General features: G+C 39.6%; 1 protein-coding gene and 1 long non-coding RNA gene across 3 annotated transcripts in view; one reads left to right on the forward strand and one right to left on the reverse strand.

Annotated features, from left to right (window-relative positions):
* ZNF609 (zinc finger protein 609) overlaps window positions 1-25,396 on the forward strand; it is a 215,384-nt gene that overhangs the window by 158,584 nt on the left and 31,404 nt on the right. The gene's annotated exons all lie outside the window — the stretch shown is intronic.
* Window positions 9,017-10,127, reverse strand: LOC121041828 (uncharacterized). Its single transcript, XR_005795860.1, has 2 exons — window positions 9,799-10,127; window positions 9,017-9,280 (listed from the first exon to the last, which is right to left on the reverse strand). It is a non-coding gene; the product is annotated as an uncharacterized LOC121041828 (long non-coding RNA).

Raw genomic sequence — 25,396 nt, forward strand, 5'->3', positions numbered from 1 at the left:
TTTTTTTTTTTTTTTTTTTTTTTTTTTTTTCATTCATCGCAAGGGAAAGGGAACTTGTCTGCAATTATAGATTTTCTCCTCTGCTTTCTGCCTCTCCCAAAGGGCCTTCACCTGAACTGTCAGTTGGCAAAGGTCTGAACTGGGATCAGAGTTGGTTTACATTCCTTTTCATCTTCAGGTAACAGAGATTTCCTGCAAAGATCTTTCTCTGCAGATCTATAAGATCTAGTATACTGAGTCGGTCTTCAAGTTAATAATAAGATCTATGTACAGATACTTTTTAAAAAAAAATCCTTCAGCCTCCTAGGCTTTTTGTCTGCTACCCGACTCTTTGTGCTTGTGTCTGTCTCTTTGCCCAGCAAACTACTATCTTCAAATGGAAAAACCCTTAGAGCTTAGAAAGAAGCTGTGAATGCTTGGCCTCTGAGGGAAATGGAGGATCATGAGGTCCCTGTAGAACTGAGCCACCTTGCTGAGAGCAGGTGTAGGGGTCATGGCCTCAATTCTTCCTGGTTTCTTTGCCTACCTGTCGTGCAGTGTTGCTTCCTTCACTCTCAGTGCAAACCTTGCCTTGGAGACATTTTTAAATTCTTGCAGATTCCATCTCTTTTTAGGCTGTCCACAATACAGCCAGCACTGCAAAGATCCTCCTTGACTAGGCTCAACCTTAGTACTGTTAAGACCCAAGTATAACTTGGAATGTTTTCCTTGGCTTTTTTTGAGACTTAGCATTTATACAGAGGTCTGATTCCGCCTGATTTCACTTTGTCCCACCCCACTTCAAATTGAAATAATAGGTCCCAAGTCCATTCCTAGTTCACAAGGCTTACTTTAATACAAGGCCCCAGAAACAGTGTATAAGAAGCCTTAAGGCATACCATATACTTTTGCTGAGGCAAAATTGCTTCCTGGCTTGGCTGGTGCTTTTAAGGAAGACAGGCTGGGGTGTGTGGGTGGCTCAGTCAGTTAAAGTGACTAACTCTTGATTTTGGCTCAGGTCATGATCTCATGGTTCATGAGTTCAAGCCTTGTATCAGGCTCTGCTGTCAGTACAGAGCCCACTTTGGATCCTCTGTCCCCCTCTCTCTCTGCCCTTCTCCCACTTACACTCAGTCTCAAAAATAAATAAACATTAAAAAAAAAAGAATTTTAGGAGATGCTAGGGGTACCTGGGTGTCTCAGTTAAGTGTCCCAACTCTTGATTTCAGCTCAGGTTATGATCTCATGGTTGTGAGATCTAGCCCCATGTCGGGCTCAGTGATGAGTGCAAAGCCTGCTTGGGATATTCTCCCTCTCTCTCTCTCTCCCTCCCTCCCTCCCTCCCTCCCCCTTCCCTCCCTCCCCCTTCCCTCCTCCCCCACTCATTCTGTCTCCCTCCCTCCCTCTCTCTCTCTCTTTGTCAATAAATAAATAAACTTAAAAAAAATTCCAGGAGATGCTGTAAGTTTTCCTTCTTTTTTTAAAAAGAAATTTTTTTTAACGTTTATTTATTTTTGAGACAAAGAGAGACAGAGCATGCACGGGGGAGGGTCACAGAGAGAGGGAGACACAGAATCTGAAACAGGCTCCAGGCTCTGAGCACTCAGCACAGAGCCCGACACAGGGCTCGAACCCATGGACTGTGAGATCATGACCTGAGCCGAAGTCGGACGCTTAACCGACCGAGCCACCCAGGCACCCCTGTAAGTTTTCCTTAAGCAGCCACACTAAGTGTAGCATTACTTTGGCAAATGTGCTTCCTGGAAGAATTTGTAATACAGCAAAAAGCACTTGGTGTGAAAACCAGGTGAGCTGTATACATCTGCTGTTATGATTTTGACCTTGGGCAAGTTCCTTAACTTCTTTGGTCCTTAGTTCCCTCATCTCTTAAGTAAAGTTGAATTAGGTCACCAATAAGGACCTTCCATCTTTTAAGTGTAAGAATCTGTGTTAAACCTTGGAATCAGTATGGATCCATCCATACTAGTTCATCTTAAAAATGAACAGTCATGAGAATGAAAACTAAAAAATTTTAATACCAATGATGAAATTTCATTATACACTTGTTTAATAGATTTGTTTTCTAAAAAAACAAAAAACAAGCAAACAAAAAAACCCGACTCTCCTTGCCACTCCCCAATTCAAGAAATCTCCACTCTCATTTTTCAACTCCTGATCCTACAAAACCCGTCTGCTTTTGAGGCAAGTATATGCTAGCTGACATAAGCTGAGCTCACAGTACTGCTTAGCAATCCCTTCATCTCCCTATTATATTCACACTTCCCAATACTTGCCTCATTCTCAAGATTCATTAGCCCAATTCCTTTTGTCTTCATGCTCCTAAGCAGGAGCCCCTTAATGCTCCTCAGTGTGAAGCCTACTTGGGATTATCGCTCTCTCGCCTCCTCTGCCCCTCTCCCCTTGTTCACTCTCTTGAAAATAAAAAAAAATAAATAAGAATAAGTTTTTTAAAAGATGATGTTTTTGAAGCTGAAGTGAGGGCAACTCCCTTGTATACTATGAAAAGCTATATGATACATTTGGTCCATCTTCCAAAGCTGAACTCTAGCTTAAAGATTTGGTGGGGAGGAAGGCATTTTTAGTTTTTGCACTTGTTAAAGGTTTTGTCATATATATGCACAAGTACACCTAGAGAGACTAGGCATCCCCATCTCCACATTTTATTCAATAACTAAGATTGTTGGGAACTGTTTGAGAGTAACTGTTTCAAGGCCTAATAGTGTCTTAAAGGCATTATAGTATAGAATACATATCTGAACTAGTGTCAGGAAAGTTGGATTCCAGAACAGATCATACCTTTAGCTAGCTGTGTCAGCTTGGGTAAGCCTCTTAACTTCTCCTGGCCTTAGATTTCTAATTTATGAGGGCTTGGGTTAGATGTATACTATTCAGTAAAACTTCTTGTGTTGGAAATAAGCTGTCCAAAATGGTAGTCTAGTCATATGTGATATTGAGCACCCTAAAATGTGGCACATGATACTGAGGATAATTTTTCTAATTTAAATCCAAGTTAGTTAACATATAGTATAATAATAGTTTCAGGAGTAGAATTCAGTGATTCACCACTTACATATAATACCCACTGCTCATCCCAACAAGTGCTCTCCTTAATGCCCATCACACATTTAGCCCAGCCCTCCTCCCAGCGCCCCTCTAGCAACTCTCAATTTATTCTCTGTGTTTAAAACTCTCTTATGGTTTGCCTCCCTCCCTGTTTTTATCTTATTTTTCCCTTTTTTCCCGTGTGTTCATCTGTTTTTTTTTTAATTCCATGTATGACTAAAATCATATGGTATTTATCTTTCTCTGACTTATTTCACTTAGCATAATAAATTCCAGTTCTGTCCGTGTTGTTGCAAATGGCAAGATTTCATTCTTTTTGATTGCTGAGTAATATTCCATTGTATGTATGTATACACACACATGTACACACCACATCTTCTTTATCCATTCATCAGTCGATGGATATTTGGGTTCTTTCCATGATTTGGCTATTGTTGATAGTGCTGCTATAAACATTGGGGTGCATGTGCCCCTTTGAATCAGCGTTTTTGTATCCTTTGGATAACTATCCAGTGCTGGGTTGTAGGGTAGCTCTATTTTTAATTTTTTGAGGAACATCCATACTGTTTTCCAGAGTGGCTGCACCAGTTTTATTCTCACCAGCAGTGCAAAAAGGTTCCCCTTTCTCTGCATCCTTGCCAACAGCTATTGTTTCCTGAGTTGTTAATTTTAGCCATTCTGACAGGTGTGAGGTGCTATCTCATTGTGGTTTTGATTTGTATTTCCCTGATGAGGAGTGATGTTGAGCATCTTTTCATGTGTCTGTTAGTCATCTGGATGCCGTCTTTGGAAAACTGTTTGTTCATGTCTTTTGCCCATCCCTTCACTGGATTTTGGTTTTTGGATATTGAGTTTGATAAGTTCTTTATAGATTTTAGATACTAACCCTTTATCTGATATGTCATTTGCACATATCTTCTCTCATTCTGTCAGTTGCCTTTTAGTTTTGTTGATGAGGATTATTAAATTTAAATAGTCACATGTATCTAGTGGTTTACTGTATTGGACTGCAATAGAGGCTAGATGATCTTTACATTATATGTACTCTAAAAGTGTAAATAGACTCTGAGATAGAAAGAAGGGTAAATATGTGGGAGGATAAAGAGGTTGGGTAAATAGCCAACATCTGCACAGACCCAGGGTGACTTCTATGATTCTGGCCCTTATTACCTGGGAGAACATTTGGCCCTGCTTCAAACTCTGCCTTGTGCTTTGGTCTATGGGTTGCAGTTTTCTCATTATCAGAGTAATAGCCAGTGGTTTTGCTTAGCAGGAAGTAAGTTTGCCTGTGGTAGCTCCGCTGAGAACCTGCCTCAGCAGTTCTTCATCCTCATCTGATTGCAGATCCTGGCTGCGGGTCTTTATCCTTCTTACTAAAAAGAAGGGTCTGTCTATTAATCTTCTTTCATGGAAATGGTAACCTTGGTAGTTACCCTTGCTTTATTCTGTGTGATTCTGATGTAGGAAAGTATGTGTGTGAACTGTGAAGTATCTAATTTTAGAGATTTATACTGGAAAGTTACACTGGTTCTCGGCTTTTTTTCTTTTTCCTTGGCTATAATTAACGCTCCTTCACCTTCAGTCTTGCCTCAAGCAGCACTTACCTGGAGGAAGACATGGTGCACAGTGACCAAGCTTTCTCCACTGCTTAGCCAGTTGCTTACTAGCCTGACTCCTGCAGAAACAGCTCCACCAATAGCACAGTCATGAGGAGCCTAGCAGCCATTGTCTGGCACCACAAATCTTCATAGCAACAGACCACCACATGGCAACAGCAGCCACACAAAGGAAACATTAGGGAAATCAATACTTACTTTCTCTCACCCCTCCCCCACCCAAAACAACAGCCAACACATTTTTCCCACCTAGCAGCTTACAACCAGGAGATGCTTTGGGGCAGTTATGTGTCTATATACCTTTCTGGATTATGTTATCTGCCCACTGTCACATATTTAAATCCTGAAGCCCTAAGAAAAATTTTCACTTACAGACTTTTTTTTGAGTTTCATTTTGCAAATTGCAAAATAAACTAAATCTCCAAGGGAGAGAGATGTCCTTTTGTGCACTGTCACCTACCACCTCCCTCAGCCCAGCAAAGCACAGAGGGGGGTGGTACAGTTGGCCAGACTGCAGGCTTGGCAGATAGGCAAGGTTGCTTCAAATGAAATTCTTTGATATTTCAGGAAAAGAACTCTCTAAGATGGGCTCAGAGACAGACCTACTTTGTTATTAATGCCATCCTTTAACAAATAATTTAGTTCCTGATACTTATGTATGAAACCCAGTAAGTGATACCTAGGAAATAAATACAGTCTAGTATAAACTGGGGCTGATCACTAGCCCCAGTTAATTTAGCTTTGGCTCTTGATTCCAAGAGGTATAAGGCCATTTAACTGGTCCGGGCCTTAGTGTCCTCATTTATAAAACGAGAGAGTTGGTCTGCATATCTCTGTGGTCCTTCCAGCTGTGATATTTACAATTCTGTGATCATTTATGTGGGACAGAAGAGAGAACTGTCTTTGTTAATCATTGGTTGTAGTGAGATCTGCTGGAAGATGTTGTTGAACCCTCCAGTCTCAGTGCTTACACTGCTAAAAACAGGTCCTGGCCCTGCCCTGGTTGATAAAGCTGCTATAACAATGATGGGCAGAAGCTATTAACAAACTTGGCAACCAGCCTTTTCTCCCACAGCAGTAGTTTCAGACCAGTTCAGGCAGAGCTTTGCTCCCAGGTCGCTGCTGCTGCCTCTTAATGATACCAGTAAGAACTCCCTCTTTCTCTCTCTTCTCTCTCTCTCTGCCTCTGACTGCTTTATGAAACAAGGGGCTGTTCTATACCTCTTCTGATACTTCATTATCCTATCTCCCTCAGGCTTTACAGAACAAAGAAATCATAGGGCATCAACTTTATAATTTAGGCAGCTGGAGATCATTTCCCCAGGATAGGGGTGGGTAGGTAGCCGATTCCCCCTGGCATGAAGCAGCATTGCTAAATGGCCTGTGTTTTGTCTGCCAGGCTTAGGCTTTGTTAGGCCCATTCAGGCTTCTCTGTATTTGAGTTAAATTATAGTGGCAAACCAAGCCCATGTACTTTTAGAAGGGTAGGGGTTAGGAAAAAATGGAAAGTGTGTCATTTATAGGCCTTGCTACTTGCTAATTGCTCAAGGAATTTTTGTTTAATCCACTGTCACTGTGCTTACTCCTGCCAGATCCTTTATTTCCCCTAGTTGCTGCCTTCATGGCCTTCTCCATAGCAACAAGCTCTGTGACAAAAAGGCTATGGTGAGAAATTGAGTAGTTCCCCCTCCCACAAGCTGTACTCTATTTTCTGTTTAGTATGTCTTTAAAAAGCCTAAAAGACTGCTATCGAATACTTTTCTACCCCCATTGAACTCACAGTCAAATGAAACTTTTTAACCCTGAACTAATTCAGTGAACAACCTGCCTTCTCCTTATTTGACTCTGATTATCCCCATCTTTTGAAAATTTTCTTGTATCATTCAGTACACTTGAAATACTGTGCATATTCCCATTTACCAAGCTCTCTCTGCTTTTCAGCTTTTAGCCTGCTTCTTAGAATTATTCTATTTAAAAATCTAACAGAATCAAGTATCAGTATGGAGGAAGAATGGATGAGGAAAGTAGAAACCCTCCCCTACCATCCCCCCAAGTGCTGTTGCATTAGATACTAGACTGATTTGCTACCCTGGAGTTGGGGCAGACTGCCCCAAGTACAGAACTAGCTTGCACCTCAGCTGATCCTGGAGGAGTCACAAACCCAAGTGTATTTGTTTTTACGTTAATATGTCTTATTGAACAATAATAGAAATAAAAATATGTGCCCAAATTATAAGCATGCAGGTCATTGAATTTTCCAAGTGAACCCACTTTCTGGTTATTAGTACCTGCATGAAGAAATGCATTATTACCCCCACCCCAGAAACCCCTTCATACTTCCCTTCCAATAGCTAACCCCTTTAAAAAAAGATCACTTCTGACTGCCAGCATCAGAGATTAGTGTTCTCCATTTTGAACATTATATAAATAAAATCATTACAGTATGACCTTTTTTATGTCTAGCTGTTCTACATTATGCCAGTGAAATTTATCCATGTTGTTGCATGTAGTTATACTTTGTTGATTCTCATTATTTTATAATACTTACTATGTGAATTCAACACTATTCAGTTGCAGATGAGCATTTGGATTGTTTGCAGTTTGGGGTTTTTGTGTAAAATGCTGCTGCAGAAATTGTTGTATGTGTCTTTTGAGGAATACATGTACCCATTCCTATTCTGTACATACTTAGGAATGGAATTCCTGAGTCATTAGGGGACACCGTCAGTGCCAGTAGATATTGCCAGTTTCCCAGAGTGTCTGAACCAGTTTATACTCCTACTTCCAAATAATCCTGGTTGCTCTGCATCCTTACCAACTCTTGAACTTATTTTTCTTTCTTATTTTAGCCATCCTGTTTGCTGTATAGCATGGTATCTCTTTGTGATATTAATTTGCATTGCCATGAAAATCATGAAATTGAGCATCTTTTTATGTGCTTGTTGGCCTTTGGAAATCTTACAGAATACATGTTCAAACCTTTTACGTTTTAGGATTGGGTTGTATCTTTTTTATTATGAATTTGTGGGAATTTTTTGTATATTCTGATTATGAGTCCTTTATCAGATATATGTATTATAAATATCTTCTATTTCTTGTTGTTTCTCTTAATGGTACCTTTTCATGAATGGGAAGTTTCTTCATTTTTATAAAGTCTAGTTTATTTTTTTTTTATATAGTTAGTGTTTTGTGTCCTGTTTAAGAAAATTTTGCCTTTCCCACGGTAATAAAGATATTCTCCTATGTATTTTTCTGAGAACTATATTGTTTTTATTTTCATATATGGATCTACAGTCTATATGAAATTGATTTTTGTTTAGGGTATGAGTTGAGTCAAGATTCTACTTTTTCCATATGGATACCTCATTTACCTAGCACGTTATTGAAAAGGCCATCCTTTCCCCACCACTGCACTGCAGTGTCTCATTTGTCATAAATCAAATGACATATGTGTGGGTTTATTTCTGGACTCTTTCTTTCCACTCATCCATTTGTCTAGTCTTGTGTCAGTAGTATGCTGTCTTAACTGTGGCTTTATGAGTCTTGGTATCTTCAATTTTATTGTGCTTCTTCAAGATTACCTTGGCTATTCTTGGCCTTGCATTTTCATATAAATATTAGGATCAGTCTGTGAATTTTTATGGAAAAAAAAAAAAAAACCTGCTGAGAATTTGATTGGGATTACAGTGAATCTACAGGTCAATTTGGGGAAGACCCAGAGTTTTATCCTTTCATTTAAGCTAGTGTTACTCAGTTGGGGGTGGTGTAGTGGTACATGAGATCAGAGCAAGTCAATGATATCACTTGGGGAGCTTGTTTAAAAGATAGGTTAACTATTCCTTACTCCTCATATTCTGAATCAGTGGGCTCAGTAAAGAACTTAGGCATTTATTATGAAATAGCTTCCCAAGAAATTATGATTTGCTGCCATCACCACTGTTCTCCACCAGCCCTATTTGAGAGCCACTGACCTAGACTGTCATCTTGGCTAGCAGCAGTAATTCACTGAGGCTAATTGAAGTAGAATCTGACTGATTTCATCAACACCAGGTCTACTTTGGGGCCGTATCTCGTAAGGCTACTATAACAAAGTGCCAAAACCTGGATGGTTTAAAACAAATTTATTGTCGGGGCACCTGGGTGGCTCAGTTGGTTGAGCGTCCGACTTCGGCTCAGGTCATGATCTCGCAGTTTGTGAGCTCGAGCCCCGCGTCGGGCTCTGTGCTGACAGCTCAGAGCCTGGAGCCTGTTTCAGAATCTTTGTACCCCTCTTTCTCCATCCCACCCTTGCTTGTGCTCTGTCTCTCTCTGTCTTTCAAAAATGAATAAACATAAACAAAAATTTTTAAACAAATTTATTGTCACATGGTTCTGGAGGCCAGAAGTCCTAGATCAAGGGGTTATTAGCAAGGCTGTGTTTTCTCGGATGTTTCGAGGGGAGAATGTTTCCTTGCCTCTTCTAGCTTCTGGTGTTTGCCAGCAATCCTTGGCATCCATTGGTTTCTAAATGTCATCACTGCAGTCACATGACTGTCTTCTCCCTGTGTGCTTTCACATCTTCTTCCCTCTTTGCGCATCTGTCAGTATGTCCAAACTTCCCCCTTTGTATTAGGACACCAGTCATACTGGATTAGAGCCCACTTAAATGACCTCATTTTAACTTGATTGCCTCTGTAAAGAACCTGTTTCCCCATAAGATCACATTCTGAGGTATCGGGGGTTAGGACTTTAATATATCTGTTTTGGGGGGACACAACTCAGCCCATAACAGAAGTCACCCAAAACTTGAAAATAATTATTGTCACAGATTAGAGAGAGGGAGGAAACCAGAACTGTTTATAATTATAGGAGGCTCTGCTTCCCAGAGCTACTCTGGGCAGAAGAACATCCACCCTCTGATCTCAGCCGTTCCTCTCTGTGTTACTATTTCCCCTCTTTTTGGCACTGAGACCTACAATGTGGTTTGGTTCTGCTCTGTTAACAAACCCTGAAAATACCAAGTGGAGATTACCAGAAAGAAAAAGAGGCTTCAGCAGTTAGCTGTTTCTGTCAGCCTCTAGCTGAAGAAGGCTGAAAGGAAAAGTGCCTCATGTAGACCAGCCCTTAGTCATGTTCTTACCCTGGTTCTTCCTGCTAGGCCATAAAGCAGTGAAACTGTAGACAGGTATGATTCCATCACAGCCTCAGGCAAGTATGTCTTCAAAGCTGTCCCACTGAGATGGTACCGTCCTTCTTATTCCCAGTAGCTTTCAGACAAGGACTCAAGCTGGATAACTGAGGGCACGATGACCTCTGCTGAGCTGCCTCCCCGCTGTGGGTACAGTGTGTGGTTACCTCAGCAAGAAGAAAGGGAGGGGGGTGTGAGATTTCAGGGTGTGGTGAACCGGCCTTTGTTGCACTAATGCAAAGTTTCCATGGTGTGGGAACTTATAGATGGGAGGAGGAGTTGTATTTGATCTTTCCTGTTCCTCCCCAGCCTCCCCGTCCCCACAGTCTGGGGGTGGAGTGGTTTACATTTGATGGATATCCCACTTTGGTCTTCCGTCTCTACCCTATACCAGTTCTTTGCCTGCTTATAGTTCTAGCTATAACAGATCTACCTAACAACTCCCCAAATTGATACTTGCTTCACAGTGGTTTCAGCTGGCCCTCTATTATACTTTTGCCTGAAATTCTGTGGAGAGAAAATACTATGGTCATGTGAAAATGGTTCCAACATGGTGGGTGTTACCTTGTGCTTTCTCTGTTTCATTCAGCCCCAAAAGATTCCAGAAATAAGGGCTTAGGATTTGTGTTTCCTGTCAATCCCAGAACTGAAGGCAGAAAAATTTGAAGACACCATTTTTGTAACAGTGGTTTCCAGATTTTGCTGCACATTAGAATGTGGAGACAGGGATTGAAAGGCCTGATGCCCACGTTTTGCCCAGCTAAACTAAAACACCATGTCTGTAGGTAGGAGCCAGGTGTCAGTATTTGTAATCATCTCAGGGTATATCCCATGTGCCCAAATTGGGGAACCACTGTTCCATAAGCTTTAAACATTTCTGCAGAAGACTTTATCCCAAATTGCTTTATTGGATAACCTCAGAGATTTATACTTAGAATATTAATAAAGGGCTCCTGGGAAATATAGATTCTCTTTGGAAGTATCTTCTCTAGGGGAATAATAACCACACTTCTGCCTTTGGGTTTCTGGTTTTGGAAGACTCCTACATGATTTGATCCTTCCCTGTAGTCAAATCCCCGACTTGCAGATGAATGGATTACCAGGATAAGTGAGATTTAAAAAAACAAAAACAAAAAACCTGGGGATATTGCTGTTAAGCCGATTTGAGGTTCTGCCTGCTTGAGGTTTGGTAGGACATAAGAATATATAGCATAGTAAAGTATTCTAATAATTTTCAGAACTGCAGTAGACAAATTTAGGACTAGAGTTTTACCTAAAATATGGCACTCTTTATCAAAATTCCTGATGTTACTACATGGCAAACCCATAAAAAAAAGAATAGCTTTCAGGGCACCTGGGTGGCTCAGTTGGTTGAGCATCCGACTTCGGCTCAGGTCATAATCTCATGGTTCGTGGGTTCAAGCCCCATGTTGGGCTCTGTGCTGACAGTTCAGAACCTGGAGCCTCCTTCTTATTCTGTCTCTCTCTCTCTCTCTCTCTCTCTCTCTCTCTCTCTCTCTCAAAATTAAATAAACATTAAAAAAAAGTAGTTTTGAGAATACAACCAATTTGGGGGAAAAAATCTTAGCTACTAGATGAACCACAAATGGCCCTAATCTTCCTTAGTCTTTTCATTTCTAAAGGTGACTAACTCACATGAATTTCTGTGTGAATTTATATTCACCCTTTACATACATCTCTGGTTTGAACTTTAGTCCTGGGAGAAACGGTGCTCAAAATTTTCATAATCTCTAATCACATGGCAAGGTTAAACATTAGGCAGTATGCCAGAGATCAGCTATGGAAGTAAACAGTTCCTACCTTCCCATAGTTGGGGTTTTCACAGAGGTAGGAGTAGTTTCAAACCAGCCTTCCTCATAGGCATCCTCTTGTAACTCTGTTTCCTCTCAGTGCTACCAGTTTCCTATGAGATACAGCTCCAGCCCAAGATGTAGCTATATTTGCAGGTTTCTAAGAAACTGTGACTTACTTTCCTTTACCACCATCTCTACAGAGGACTAGAAAAACTGAAATTAGTATTGATTGGGAGTTTGAGGTATTTGTTGCAGATGTATCCTCCTCCTCCTCCTCCTTGCCCCCACTCCAGGCACCAGTTGAAAAACATGTCTGCCATTTTCATTTACAAAGAAATTAGAACTATGTGGAGCCCTCTTAACAGGCTCTTGATCATTTAGAGGCAGCTAAAAAGACCTTTGACCCAAATATGAGGCCTGGGGAGTATAAAGAGGACTTTACCAGGAAAGCAAAGAGAAGAGCACAACTGAAGGCATATTCAACTTCTAGAGAACAGGACTAAATTGTACCACACTTTGGCATCAGTGTAAAGACTGTCACTGGCAATCATTTATTTTTAACCATTGCCATTAGCACTGGACATTAGGCTTAACATTTTTTTCTTTCTCTAATCATACTAAGGAAATACAGCTTCCAAGGGAATTGTTTTTTTTAAAGGGATTACCTTTTTAATTTTATTTATTTATTTTGAGAGAGAGAGGGTGCATGCGTGCATGGGGGAGGGGCAGAGGGCGAGGGAGAGAAAGAATCCCAAGTAGGCTCTGCACTATCAGCATGGAGCCCAAAGCAGGGCTCAAACCCACAAACTGTGAGATCATGACCTGATCCTAAATCAGGAGTCAGACGTTTAACCGACTGAGCCACGTAGGCTCCCCCAAGGGAATCTTTTTTTAAGGTGACACGCTTTTTTTTTTTTTTTAAAGAGAAGAGAAAAAAAAGTAAACGAAACAAGGGTATTTAAAAAATAACAGGTGATAGGGGCATGTATGTGGCTCAATCATTTAAGTTTAAGTCTGACTTCAGCTCAGGTCACGATCTCACGGTTTGTGAGTTTGAGCCCCATGTCAGGCTCTGTGCTAACAGCTCAAAGCCTGGAGCCTGCTTCAGATTCGGTGTCTTCCTCTCTCTCTGCTCCTCCCCTGCTCACTCATGCTCTCTCTCTCTCTCAAAAATAAATAAACATTACAAAAAATAATAATAGAAGACAGAACAGATGTTTGTACATCCAGGAATAAATCCCTTTACCATGGTTTCTGCCTTAAGACCTAAGTCTTTGGGGTCAATTGTAAATTGCATAGAACATATGAAATGGTTTGGTACCAAAAGGCTGTTGCTAAGTCCATTTGTTTTTAAACTATGCAAATGATATGTCATCTGCAAATGGTGGACATAGTTGATGAGTTCTTGATCCAGGGGGTAGCTTTGTTTTTATTCTAAAACTTAGTAAGTTGCAAGTTGGAAGTAGAGAAGCTTTTTCGCTCTTTTTTTTTTTTTTTTTTTTTTTTTTTTTTTGAAGTGGAGAAGCTTTTATACGTATCCTTTGACCAAGAGATCCTCTACTGGGTCATGTTCTAGTAAGAAGGGGAACGTAGATGCTTAAAACAGTCTTCGTTTTGAGCTTTTGTATACCGTGCTTTGAATTCAGAATAAGAGGCAGTAAACTATTTTCTCCCCTACTACTAGCAACTATTTTTTCATCTGATATTTTTTAATTGCATTTTTTACTGATTTAAAAATGCCTGCTTTTGAGGATATGACACCAAAAGCATGAGCAATGAACAAAAAAATAGTTAAATTTGATTCCATTGAAATTAAAAACTTTTGTTCATCGAAAGATATACTGTGATGGGAGTTAAAAAGACAACTAACAGAATGAGAGAAAATATTTGCAAATCATGTATCTGATAAGGGGTTATATCCAGTATATATAAAGAATTCCTACAACTCAACAACAAAAAACCCAACCAATCTAATTCAGAATAGCTCAGAGGACTTGAATCAACATTTTGCCATAGAAGATGTATTAATGACCAATAAGCACATGAAAAGATGTTCAGAATTATTAATCACAAGGGAAATGGAAAGTGAAACTACAGTGAGATACCACACTGAGATACTTCACACTTAACGGGATGGCTATTATGAAAGAAAGAAAAAGAGAGAGAGAAAGAAAGAAAGAGAGACAGGAAGAAAATAACAAGTATTGGAGAAGATATGAAGAAATTGGAACCCTTGTTGGATTATAGATGGGAACATAAAATCTTGTAATCGTTCTGGAAAACAGTATGGTTGTTCCTCAAAAAGTTAAACATACAATTAACATATGATCTAGCAATTCCATTCCTAGGTATATACCACAGCTAATTAAAAACAGGTGTTCAAACAAAACTTGTACACAAATATAATATTGGTAGCAAAATTATTCATAGTAACTAAAAGATAGAAACAACCAAATTCACCAACAGATGAATAAACATAATGTGGTATAACAATGGAATGTTATTCAGCAATAAAAAGGAATGAAATTTTGATTCTTGCTACAATGTAGATAAACCATGAAAACATGCTAAGTGAACAGACACAAGAATAAATAGTATATGATTCAATTTATATGAGGTATCTAGAATAGGCAAATTTATAGAGACAGAAAGTAGAATAGAGTTAATAGGAGACAGAGGGCAGAGGAAACAGGGAATTAGTGCTTAATGGTTACAGAATGTCTATTTTCGGTGATGCAGAAGTTTTGAAAAAATAATTATAGTTCTCAAAAAAATTAGTAACTTGTTATTGAAAACCTGGGAAACAGAAAAGAGAAGCATAAATCACAAAGAATAAAATCATAAATCACCCAGAGATAACTACTGTTATGATTGTTATATTATAGATACACCTTTGTAATAGCTTTAGTTTTAACAAATTGGGACCTGTCTATGTATATTTGTAATCTTCTTTGTTTATAGATGAATATATAATGAACATTCTCCTAACATTAAATTGTCTCCCATAACATTTTTTATTTTTTTTTAATGTTGACTTACTTATTTAGATGGAGATAGAGAGGGAAGGGGCAGAGAGATAGGGATACGAGAATCCCAAGCAGGCTTCTCACTGTCAGCACAGAGCCTGACACAGAGCCCCAACTCATAAACTGTGAGATCATGACCTGAGCCAAAATCAAGAGTTGGACACTTAGCTGACTGAGCTACACAGGCACCCTTCCCATAACATTTTTTAAAACCACACATTCCATGTTAAGGATGCATCATGATTGATTTAATCAATTTACATTCTTTTTTTTTCATGACTTAAAAAAAGGTACTTCTGAAATTTTCCAGATCTTCAAGAACTGAGCTTTGATTTTCATATCATCAATAGAATACAAAGGAAACACATTATGTGTTTCATAATAACATTGCAGCTTTGCACTGTTGAGTTTCTGTCCCCTAACTCTTTTTCCTGTTTCTGCCTCTTGCTGCCTTTTACTCTGACATTTTCTTTTTTGCTTCTTGCTTCTTCTTCTCTATGTATCTTCCCCTTTGCCACCAGTATACTGCTTTATTGCTGCTTCTGTTTCTTTTCTGGTATAGAGAGGTCAAACATAAAATCAATAACCTGCTCCTCAGCTAAAAATAAACCTACAAGTGTTGATGTCTTTGACTGTAGTCCACAATTTTATTCTCAAGTGCAGTACACAGACCATTTAGTGTTTTACACCTGGAAATGTGGGCTGCTGAGAACCCAGAAGTGTATCCTCATCTTATGAGGCAACATAGTAAAAAGTCAGAGTTCAGAGTCAGACTGATTTGGATTCACATCCTGACTTTGTGTCTTATTTAGCAAAGGAACAGATGTTCTAACCTTCCATTTCTTCATCTATAAAACGGGAATGATACTACTGTGGAGATTGTTGAGAGGATTAAATGAGATAATATATGGAAGACACTTAAACACAATAACTTTTTAATTACAAGCAATGCTTTTTATTTACTTTTATTTTTTTAATGAAGTAGGTTTGTTTGTTTTGAGAGAGACAGCGCACGAGTGGGGAAGAGGCAGAGAGAGAGAGAGAGAGAGAGGTAGAGAGAGAGAGAATCCCAAGTAGGCTCTGCACTGTCAGTGGAGAGCCTGTTGCATGTCTCGATCTCAGGAACCGTGAGATCATAACCTGAGCCAAAATCAAGAGTTGGATGCTTAACCGACTAAGCCACCCAGGAGCCCCAATGCTTTTTATTTTTTACTGAAGTTGAGTAGACATGCAATGTTAAATTAGTTTCAGGTGTACAGTGTAGTGATTTCGACAATTCCGCATATGTTATGCTCACCATGATAAGTGTAGTTACCATGTGTCACCCTACCTGATTACAATATTACTGACTGACTGTATTCCCTGTGCTATACTTTTCATCCCCAAAATGGTAACTATTATCTTGAAAACCATCAAGGAGAAATACTGTACATTCCCACCCCACCACCACCACCACCACCACCACCACACCACCACCACCACCACCCCCCTCACCCCCAAAATCAGAGAGCAACAAAATATTTAGCCTATTGTGCCTGGGACTAAGCATCTTTACTTTTTATATCATTAGAACTTGAGAAACTTCTTCTACAACTTTGGTGAGATTATATTAGTCTAAGTCTTTTTTTTTTTTAATTTTTTTAACGTTTTTTATTTATTTTTGAGACAGAGAGAGACAGAGCATGAACGGGGAGGGGCAGAGAGAGAGGGAGACACAGAATCAGAAGCAGGCTCCAGGCTCTGAGCCATCAGCCCAGAGCCCGACGTGGGGCTCGAACTCACGGACCGCGAGATCGTGACCTGAGCTGAAGTCGGACGCTTAACCGACTGAGCCACCCAGGCGCCCCTATATTAGTCTAAGTCTTAACTGAGTGGCCACACTCAGCGTGGTAACAGTTAAGGTCTAGGATGCTGCTGATGGTTCATCTTATAAGTGGAAGAGGGAGATGGAGGCCTGTTGCAAATTCTGCAACAAATTTTGTCTGGCAGCAAGACATAAATAAAAGGCAAGAATTTGAATTGACTCCAGTTCAAATTGACTGTCAGACAGATACAGACATTTGCTTTTAAATGTGAGCCCAGTGAAGTAAAATGTGTATAGTGGGTTTGGTTTTTACATTATTAACCCTTAGGTGAATTTTGAAAAAGTAGAATTGTTATAACTTTAAACAAAGCATCAGAAATAAAGGATTCAGTTTAGTTTAGTTGTGGTTTCTTAAAAAATTCTAGATCTTAACACTACATTTTAATAACATACAAACTCTTTATTGCTGAACTTCCCTGAACCCCAGCACACACACACGCGCGCACACACACACACACACGCACACACACTCAGTCATACCCATGCCACTAGAAATTTGGTGAAACCACCCTGGGTTGAAAATAAGAAACTAGGGGCGCCTGGGTGGCGCAGTCGGTTAAGCGTCCGACTTCAGCCAGGTCACGATCTCGCGGTCCGTGAGTTTGAGCCCCGCGTCAGGCTCTGGGCTGATGGCTCAGAGCCTGCAGCCTGTTTCCGATTCTGTGTCTCCCTCTCTCTCTGCCCCTCCCCCGTTCATGCTCTGTCTCTCTCTGTCCCAAAAATAAATAAACGTTGAAAAAAAAAAGAAAATAAGAAACTAACTGAGATTCTTAACTTTTTGAAAGAAGGAAGAGTAAGTAGTTGAGGAGTTCCTACTCTGTCAGCTAGCTCATCAGCCAGAGATGGAATCTGGTTCCTATCTAAACCCTGTGTGATGGGTTAAGCCAGTATTGGGGTTATTCATTAGTTACTGAGTAACTGCTGAATACTTATGTAGGGAAAAGAAAAAATATATAGATGTTATCTCTTCTTTTTTTTTTTTTATTTTTTATTTTTTATTTTTTAAATTTTTTTTTTCAACGTTTTTATTTATTTTTGGGACAGAGAGAGACAGAGCATGAACGGGGGAGGGGCAGAGAGAGAGGGAGACACAGAATCGGAAACAGGCTCCAGGCTCCGAGCCATCAGCCCAGAGCCCGACGCGGGGCTCGAACTCACGGACCGCGAGATCGTGACCTGGCTGAAGTCGGACGCTTAACCGACTGCGCCACCCAGGCGCCCCTAGATGTTATCTCTTCTAATGCAGCATCATTTGGGGGGGTTGGGAGAGCCGGTGCCACTTTTTATTGTTTGCATGCATATATGAAGTGGCACAACATTCAGAAGATACAAAAAGGGTAGACAATAGAAAGTCTTCCTCCCTTGTTCACCGAGGTCACCTCCCTTGAGACAACAGCAGGTACAATTTCAAAGTATAGTTGTTAAAATCATTTTTTACTTTTTTTAAGATTTTTATGTTCAAGTAATCTGTACACTCAACTTGGGGCTTGAATTCACAACCCTGAGATCAAGAGTTGCACACCCCACTAACTGAACCAGCCAGGCACCCCAAATACCATTTTTTAAATCAGAACATTTATCTAGAAATAGAAATATCAGGCATAGGGATACATTTTGGGATATCAGATAAGAAATGAAAGTAATCAATAATTTCTAAATAAAATAAGTTCAGTCATAAGAGACAACAAAAAAATATGTGTCTGGAAGTCTTGGGACTTAGAGGATTGAGATAGATTTAATTTTAGAGGAGGTATAGAAAATCTGTAGGCAGAAGATAACCTATACTAGGGAAGGACAACCATGTGTTAAAGGGAAAGCGATCCTCTCTGCTAACTCCAGTAGCTTGTCTTTATCACCTCAACCTGAAAGTAGGAAGCTGAGGAGTTGGGCATTGGTTAAGAGAGACCATTACACAGAACATTAAAAAAGGAGACAGTACAGCTTTGAGGAAAAACCTTGCAGAGTTTACATCTTCATCTGACACTGACAATAGCTAACATGATTATCAGAATACTCATTTAGTGTACAATATATGTGTTGGGGTTAAGAGGGAAATCTTTTGCCATTTACTTAAAACTAATAAAGAAAAAAAAAACCACTAAAAATGCTGTTTGGTAATGGCCCAGTAGAACCATTTGGCTGTCTAGAAACAGACCCTAATTTATAAGCAAACCAGTGGAAATAGAAAGGATCTTTAGTAATAGGAATTGGGGAAACCCTCTGTGAAGGAAAAAAAACTGATTTAGAAACTCATGTTTATTTATCTAAGTTTATATAAATGTATACAGATAATAATTTTGTTTAGTTGATTTATTTTTGAGAGGGAGACAGAGCACGAGCTGGGGAGGGGCAGAGAGAGAGGGACACACAGAAACTGAGGCAGGCTCCAGGCTCTGAGCTGTCAGCACAGAGCCCTACATAGGGCTCAAACTCACGGACTGCAAGATCATGACTTGAGCCAAAGTCAGCTGCTTAACCGACTGAGCCGCCCAGGTACCCCGTGTGTACAGATCTTAAATGTTCACATTATGGGGCGCCTGGGTGGCTCAGTCAGTTAAGCGTCTGACTTCGGCTCAGGTCACGATCTCACGGTTTGTGAGTTTGAGCCCCACCTTGGGCTCTGTGCTGACAGCTCAGAGACTGGAGCCTGCTTCGAATTCTGTGTGTGTGTGTGTGTGTGTGTGTGTCTCTCTCTCTGCCCCTCCCCCACTTGTGCTTTGTGTCTCTCTCTCTCTCTCTCTCTCTCTCTCTCTCTCTCTCTTTCTCTCTCTCAAAAACAAATGAAATGTAAATGTTCACATTGTACACTTCAAATATAACTTTGTTAATTGTACCTTAATTTTTTAAAGTTAAAAAAATAAAAACATTTCCAAAATAGAAAAGGTAAGTTTATATGTATGTTTGTGTATAAGTATATAAATATATGTACATACATGTATATAAAATCAAGATTTATTAAAGGGGTACATGTTTGTTTGGTTCTTATAAAACCATTTAATTAAAATAATACTAAATAAATATCCATATTTCTAGATGAAAAGTCTAACCATAAAAGTAAAGGAAGAAATCACAAAGGAAAAGATTTGGTTACATTAAAATGTAAACTTTCTCAGTCAGTTAAACGTCTGACTTCTTCTCAGGTCATGATTTCACGGTTTGTGAGTTTGAGCCCTGTGTTGGGCTGACAGCTCAGAGCCTGGAGCCGTCTTCAGAATCTGTGTCTCCCTCTTTCTCTGCCCCTCCCCTGTTAGCCCTCTGTCTCTCTCTCAAAAATAAATAAACATTAAAAAAAATTAATTTAAAAAATGTAAACCTTTACTAAGTTGAAGAACATCTTGAACAACATTGCTTAAGGCTAGTCCTGTTTACTTTCAAATGGGCTTGAATGAAAAGAAATGTATATACCCTGTCACATTTTTGCCATTTAATGTCAAATAGGCAGCTTTGTTTCCTGAAGCTGGGAAGTTGTTTTTTCACATTTGTTTTGTGTATGGGAGTTCATTTTCAGGAAATCTTGTAACTGAAGTATTTTCAAATAAATAATATGCAAATAATTTTACCACCAAGTAGCATGTATGAAGAGCCCTATTAATGATACAATTAGCAGATGCCATATAATTAAGAACCAAAAGAAGTCACTTTGGGCTAAATTATTTTTTTTTTCTTCTCTTTTCCTTTTTTTTCCTTCCCTCCCCTCCCTTCCCTTCCCTTCTCTTCTCTTCCTTTCCCTTCCCTTCTTTTCCCTTCCCTTTCTTTTTCTATTTCAAGTAAACTCCACACCCAACGAAGGGCGAAGGGCTCGAATACACAACCCTAAGACCTAGAGTCACATGTTCTACCAACTGAGCCAGCCAGGTGCCCCAGTATTTTCAGTATTTCCCAGTATTTATTTATTTATTTTTTTTTTTTTTTTAGTTTTTTAATTTTAAGTAGACTTCTGGCTAAATTATAGAGGCTCAGTTAGTTTTAAGCTTTTCCTAAAAGGGTGACTCTGGGTAAGGCAGCTGAGCAGTCCACACCCATTCTTTATTAGCCTAGTTATTTTTTTAAACCAGGTAACTACAATTGGTGCCTAATATTATGCTATTAATTACGAGCAGTGAGCCATCGCTCAGCCTCTTACTCACTATGGGCATTCCCAATCCATTCATCACTAGCGTTAGAGGGGAAAGATTGTGACAGGAGCTGTCAAGAGGCCTATACAGGGAGAAACTGTTCTTGACATAGCAACGATAGAAGATGACCTAAAGGTTTGTAAGCTGCTCTGGCAGTGGTAACTGAGGGAGGATGCCTGTTAGAAGCTTCTTACAGGTGTTCTCCAGATACCAACACTGTAGTTTTCTACAGATGCTGTCCTCTTGAGGAGGAAGTAGAAGGTGTTTTGTTTCTTATTCACTTGTATCAGCTCTCTCATATCTTACTATCTCGTAAACCACTGCTGTCGCCACCATCTCTGTGTCCTAGAAGTTGAGTTATTCAGAATATTTTTAAAAACAAACCAATAAAATCTCTTAACATGAAATCTTAGAGTTCAGTTCACATCTCTGTATTGTTATACCATATTACCTAAGATACTGAAAGTCTGTGTGGAATGCACGCTGTGGCTGTTCCTAAACAGGGATTCTATTTGGTCCAGATACCTAAAATACATCAGAACCTTGGGTGGCTACTATATGTACATCCAACAACTTTATTTTAAGCCAGTCTTTAAAAACTTATTACTAGTCCCTAAAGAACCATTTCTTTCCTTAAGCAGGTTAGAATATTCATTACCTACTCTATGCATCCCTGTGATGTGTTGGAGTAGTAGTGGAAAGCATTGCCGGTAATGAGGTCTTCTGCTCTATTTAAGTGTTTTGCCCATTCTGTTTCATTCTAGATTATAAATTCCCTGGAAGCAGAGACAGAAAATTATTCAATCCCATTCCTCCACTTCCAAACACACACAAATAGCACATTGCTTTGAATTTATAGCTCTTTGTAGATTGGATGAGAAACCATTGGGGTTTGAGTTGTCTGTGGTTCTAATTTCTTAGCAATGTCCAGGATTTCTCACTGCCCAAGACTGGGAACCAAAGGGCAAAAAAATTGGTGGGGGTGGAGCTATCAAGTTGCTAACAAGTCATAAATCACCTCCTATTCATTATAATGTTGAAGGAAATTTCAGTTATAGTATAGGCAATATGGTTGCTTTAGCACCATCTAGAGGAAAGTCTAGAAATTTTTTAAATGTTATTTTACAATTTCATATCAGTTCATTTAAATCTAGATGCCACATCCTTCCTGTCTTCCTGTTTTACTAAATATATTATGGTAAGGTATAGTTCACTCAGCTCTTCAACCGAACTTTACTCTGTCTTTATCCATTGCTACCTGATAGCATGTTATTGTGTGTGTGTGTGTGTGTGTGTGTGTGTGTGTGTGTGTGTGTGTGTGTGTGTATCTGTTCCAGCTGGATTGTAAGATACATGAAGATAGGATAGGGACCATGGCTTCTATTTTCTGTGTATCTCCATAGCTCCTAACTGCTGATAGGAACTCATTAGATGTTATTATTAAATGATAGATATAGACATTACAAATAACCTATGGGTTAGATACAACAGTACAGATGATTCTTAACAACATAGTACCAAGTGGAAAATAAAAAACAGAATGAAGTCTATAATATAGTCCTATATATGTAAAATACATGAAATCAAAACAATAGTATACATTTTATATGAATATAACAAAAGTTTGTACATTAAACATACAGAATAGCTATTGGGAAGAAGGGGCATGGGAATTGTGTAAAGGAGTCAAGTAATTAACAAAAAGAGGCTGAAAACCATAACCTTCGTTCTTAACCATATTTAGAAAGCAGTGGATGAGCAACAGTTGTTGGGGGAAGGTAAATTAAGCAAACCAGCACACAAATTAAAAGTTTTTATCTTATTTTCTATCTATAAGTTAATGCATTAGTGCACCAATCAAACAATTAACAAGTATTTTTAGCATCAGGCATTCAGCTGACTTTTTTTTTAACTTTTTTTTTTTAATGTTTATTTATTTTGAGAGAGAGAGAGAACATGTACACACACATGCCTAAGCAGGGGAAGCGCAGAGAGAGAGAGGGAATCTCAAGCAGGCTCCATGCTGTCAAGCACAGAGCCCATGATGGGATTTGAACTCATGAACCATGACATGAGATCATGACCTGAACTGAAATTAGGAGTCAAATGCTTAACTGACTGAGCTATCTAGGTGCCCCTAGATGGACTTCAAGGCTTTTTTCCTACTCTCTGAAATAGTCTCAACTCATCATCATCTCCCTCTTCCTTATGTGTGTCATGCTCATCCCAGATCCTTTTAAGATTTATGCAATCCTACCTATTCTTCCTTCTCCGATCTACATAGCTCTACCATAGTATGTAGCATATGTAATTTTTTTATTAACAATTTTTGTATATTCATTTTCCCCCTTCCCCCAAAGAGAGTAAAACTTTAAATTCAGTGAAAATTTTGAATCTCCAGTAGCTCTTGGCATAATGATGGGGTATAATAAGTGATATATATTTGCTAGCTAATTGCATAAAAGCAGTGTATCAGGTAGTTTGATCTGATAGTGGTTTACCAGCTGGACTGACAGAAAGCATTAAAGCCTGCAGTTAGGGACACAATTCAGAGGCTGTTAGAGTAGTCTACAGGTGAGTTAATAAGGACTTGGACTCTGGTGGTTGTAGTGTGGGATGGAGAGGAAGACATGTGTTCAAAGAGTTCCGAGGCAGAATGACAGCCATGGTGACTGGCTCTTATCCAAATGCCACAGAAAGCCAGCCTGCTTCCTCCTTTTTCAGCCCATGATCCCTCCTGGTTATGTCAAAGTTCCCTGCTTCCTTTACAGTTTGTCAGTTGCCTCTCTTCAGGGTCCAGAATTCTCATAACTTAGGAGAATTCCAGCTGGGCAGGCAGATCTCCAGAAGGCAAAATTGACAATAGTGGTAGAACTGGCTGGTCCCCAACTCTATGTCTTCCCAGCTTCCTAGCAGTTTAGTTAACATCTCTATAAAAAGGCAGAAGTAGGGGCGCCTGGGTGGCGCAGTCGGTTGAGCGTCCAACTTCAGCCAGGTCACGATCTCGCGGTCCGTGAGTTCGAGCCCCACGTCGGGCTCTGGGCTGATGGCTCAGAGCCTGGAGCCTGTTTCTGATTCTGTGTCTCCCTCTCTCTCTGCCCCTCCCCCGTTCATGCTCTGTCTCTCTCTGTCCCAAAAAAATAAATAAACGTTAAAAAAAATTTTTTTTTTAAAAAAAGGCAGAAGTAGAGGCACCTCACTGGCTCAGTCGGTAGAACATGTGACTCTTGATCTCAGGGTCATGAGTTCAAGCCCCACATTGGGCATGGAGTTTACTTAAGAAAAAGAAGGCAGAAATAAAACAGTGCCTGGGTTTTATGCCTTAAGTCAGCAGTTCTAATACTTTTTGGATTCAAGACTCCTTTCACCCTTAAAAAATTATTAAGGGGTACCTGGCTGGCTCAGTCAGAAGAGCATGTGACTCTTGATCTTGGGTCATGAGTTTGAATCCCCCAGTTAGGTGAAGAGATTACTAAATAAATAGACAGATATGAAGGACTTTTAAGAGCTTTTGTTTGTATCTATTGATATTATATCTCTTGATATTTATCATAGAAGGAATCTAAAACTGAGGAACTGTTTATGTATTTATTAACCCATTTAAAAACAGTAAAAAACCTATTACATGCTAACATATGTTTATGAAAAATAGTTTCTAAAACAAAAATATTTAGTAGGAAGAGTAGCTTTGTTTTACATTTTACAAATGTTTTATTTATTTTTAAATGTTTCTTTTTGAGAGAGAGTGTGAGTTGTAGAGGGGCAGAGAAGGGGAGAAAGAGAGTCCCAAACAGGCTCTGTGCTGTCAACCCAGAACTCGATGTGGGACTCAATCCCACAAACTGTGAGATCATGACCTGAAGTGAAATCAAGAGTTGGATACTTATCCAACTGAGCTAGCCAGGCACCCCAACACTTTTACAAATGTTTTAAATGTATGGCCTAATAGAAGACAAGCTGGATTTTCACCTATGCTTCTATATTGATTTGTTGAAATACCACATGTCATGCAGCCTCTGAAAAACTCTTTTTTAAAAAATATTTTTTAATGTTTATTTTCAAGAGAGAGTGTGAGTAGGGGAGGGGCAGAGAGAGAGGGAGACACAGAATCTGAAATAGGCTCCAGGCTCTGAGCTGTCAGCACAGAGCCCAACACGGGGCTCGAACCCGTGAGCCGCACTGAAGTTGGATGTTTAACCAACTGAGCCACCCAGGCACCCCTGCCTTTGCAAAACTCTTTAATAAATTCAGGAGGATATGAAAATAAAAAGACAACTTTGTCTTAGTATTTTATGAAAACAGTTTTGACTTTGCAGATCCCTTGAAGCTATCTTTGGGACTTCCAGGGATCCCTGAACTACACTTTGAGAACCACTGCCTTAAGCAATGCTTTTTGGTTTCTCTCTCTAGGAGAGGATTAAAGATGTATGTTTCGGGGCACCTGGGTCGCTCAGTGGGTTAAGCTTCCGACTTCAGCTCAGGTCATGATCTCACGGTGAGTTTGAGCCCCGCATCAGGCTCTGTGCTGACAGCTCAGAGCTTGGATCCCACTTCAGATTCTGTGTCTCCCTCTCTCTCTGCCGCTCCCCCACTAGCACGCACGCTCTCTCTGTCTCTCAAAAAGAAAATAAACATTAAAAAAAAAAAAAGATGTAGGTTTCATTTTCTAGTCATGTCTGGGCATTCTTGGCACCTGTACTAAAATCCTCATTGCCTATTGGTAGAAATAAC

The sequence above is a fragment of the Herpailurus yagouaroundi genome, unplaced genomic scaffold (genome assembly GCF_014898765.1).
Source record: "Herpailurus yagouaroundi ecotype Mexico unplaced genomic scaffold, PumYag 184, whole genome shotgun sequence".
Taxonomy (NCBI): Eukaryota; Metazoa; Chordata; class Mammalia; order Carnivora; family Felidae; genus Herpailurus; species Herpailurus yagouaroundi.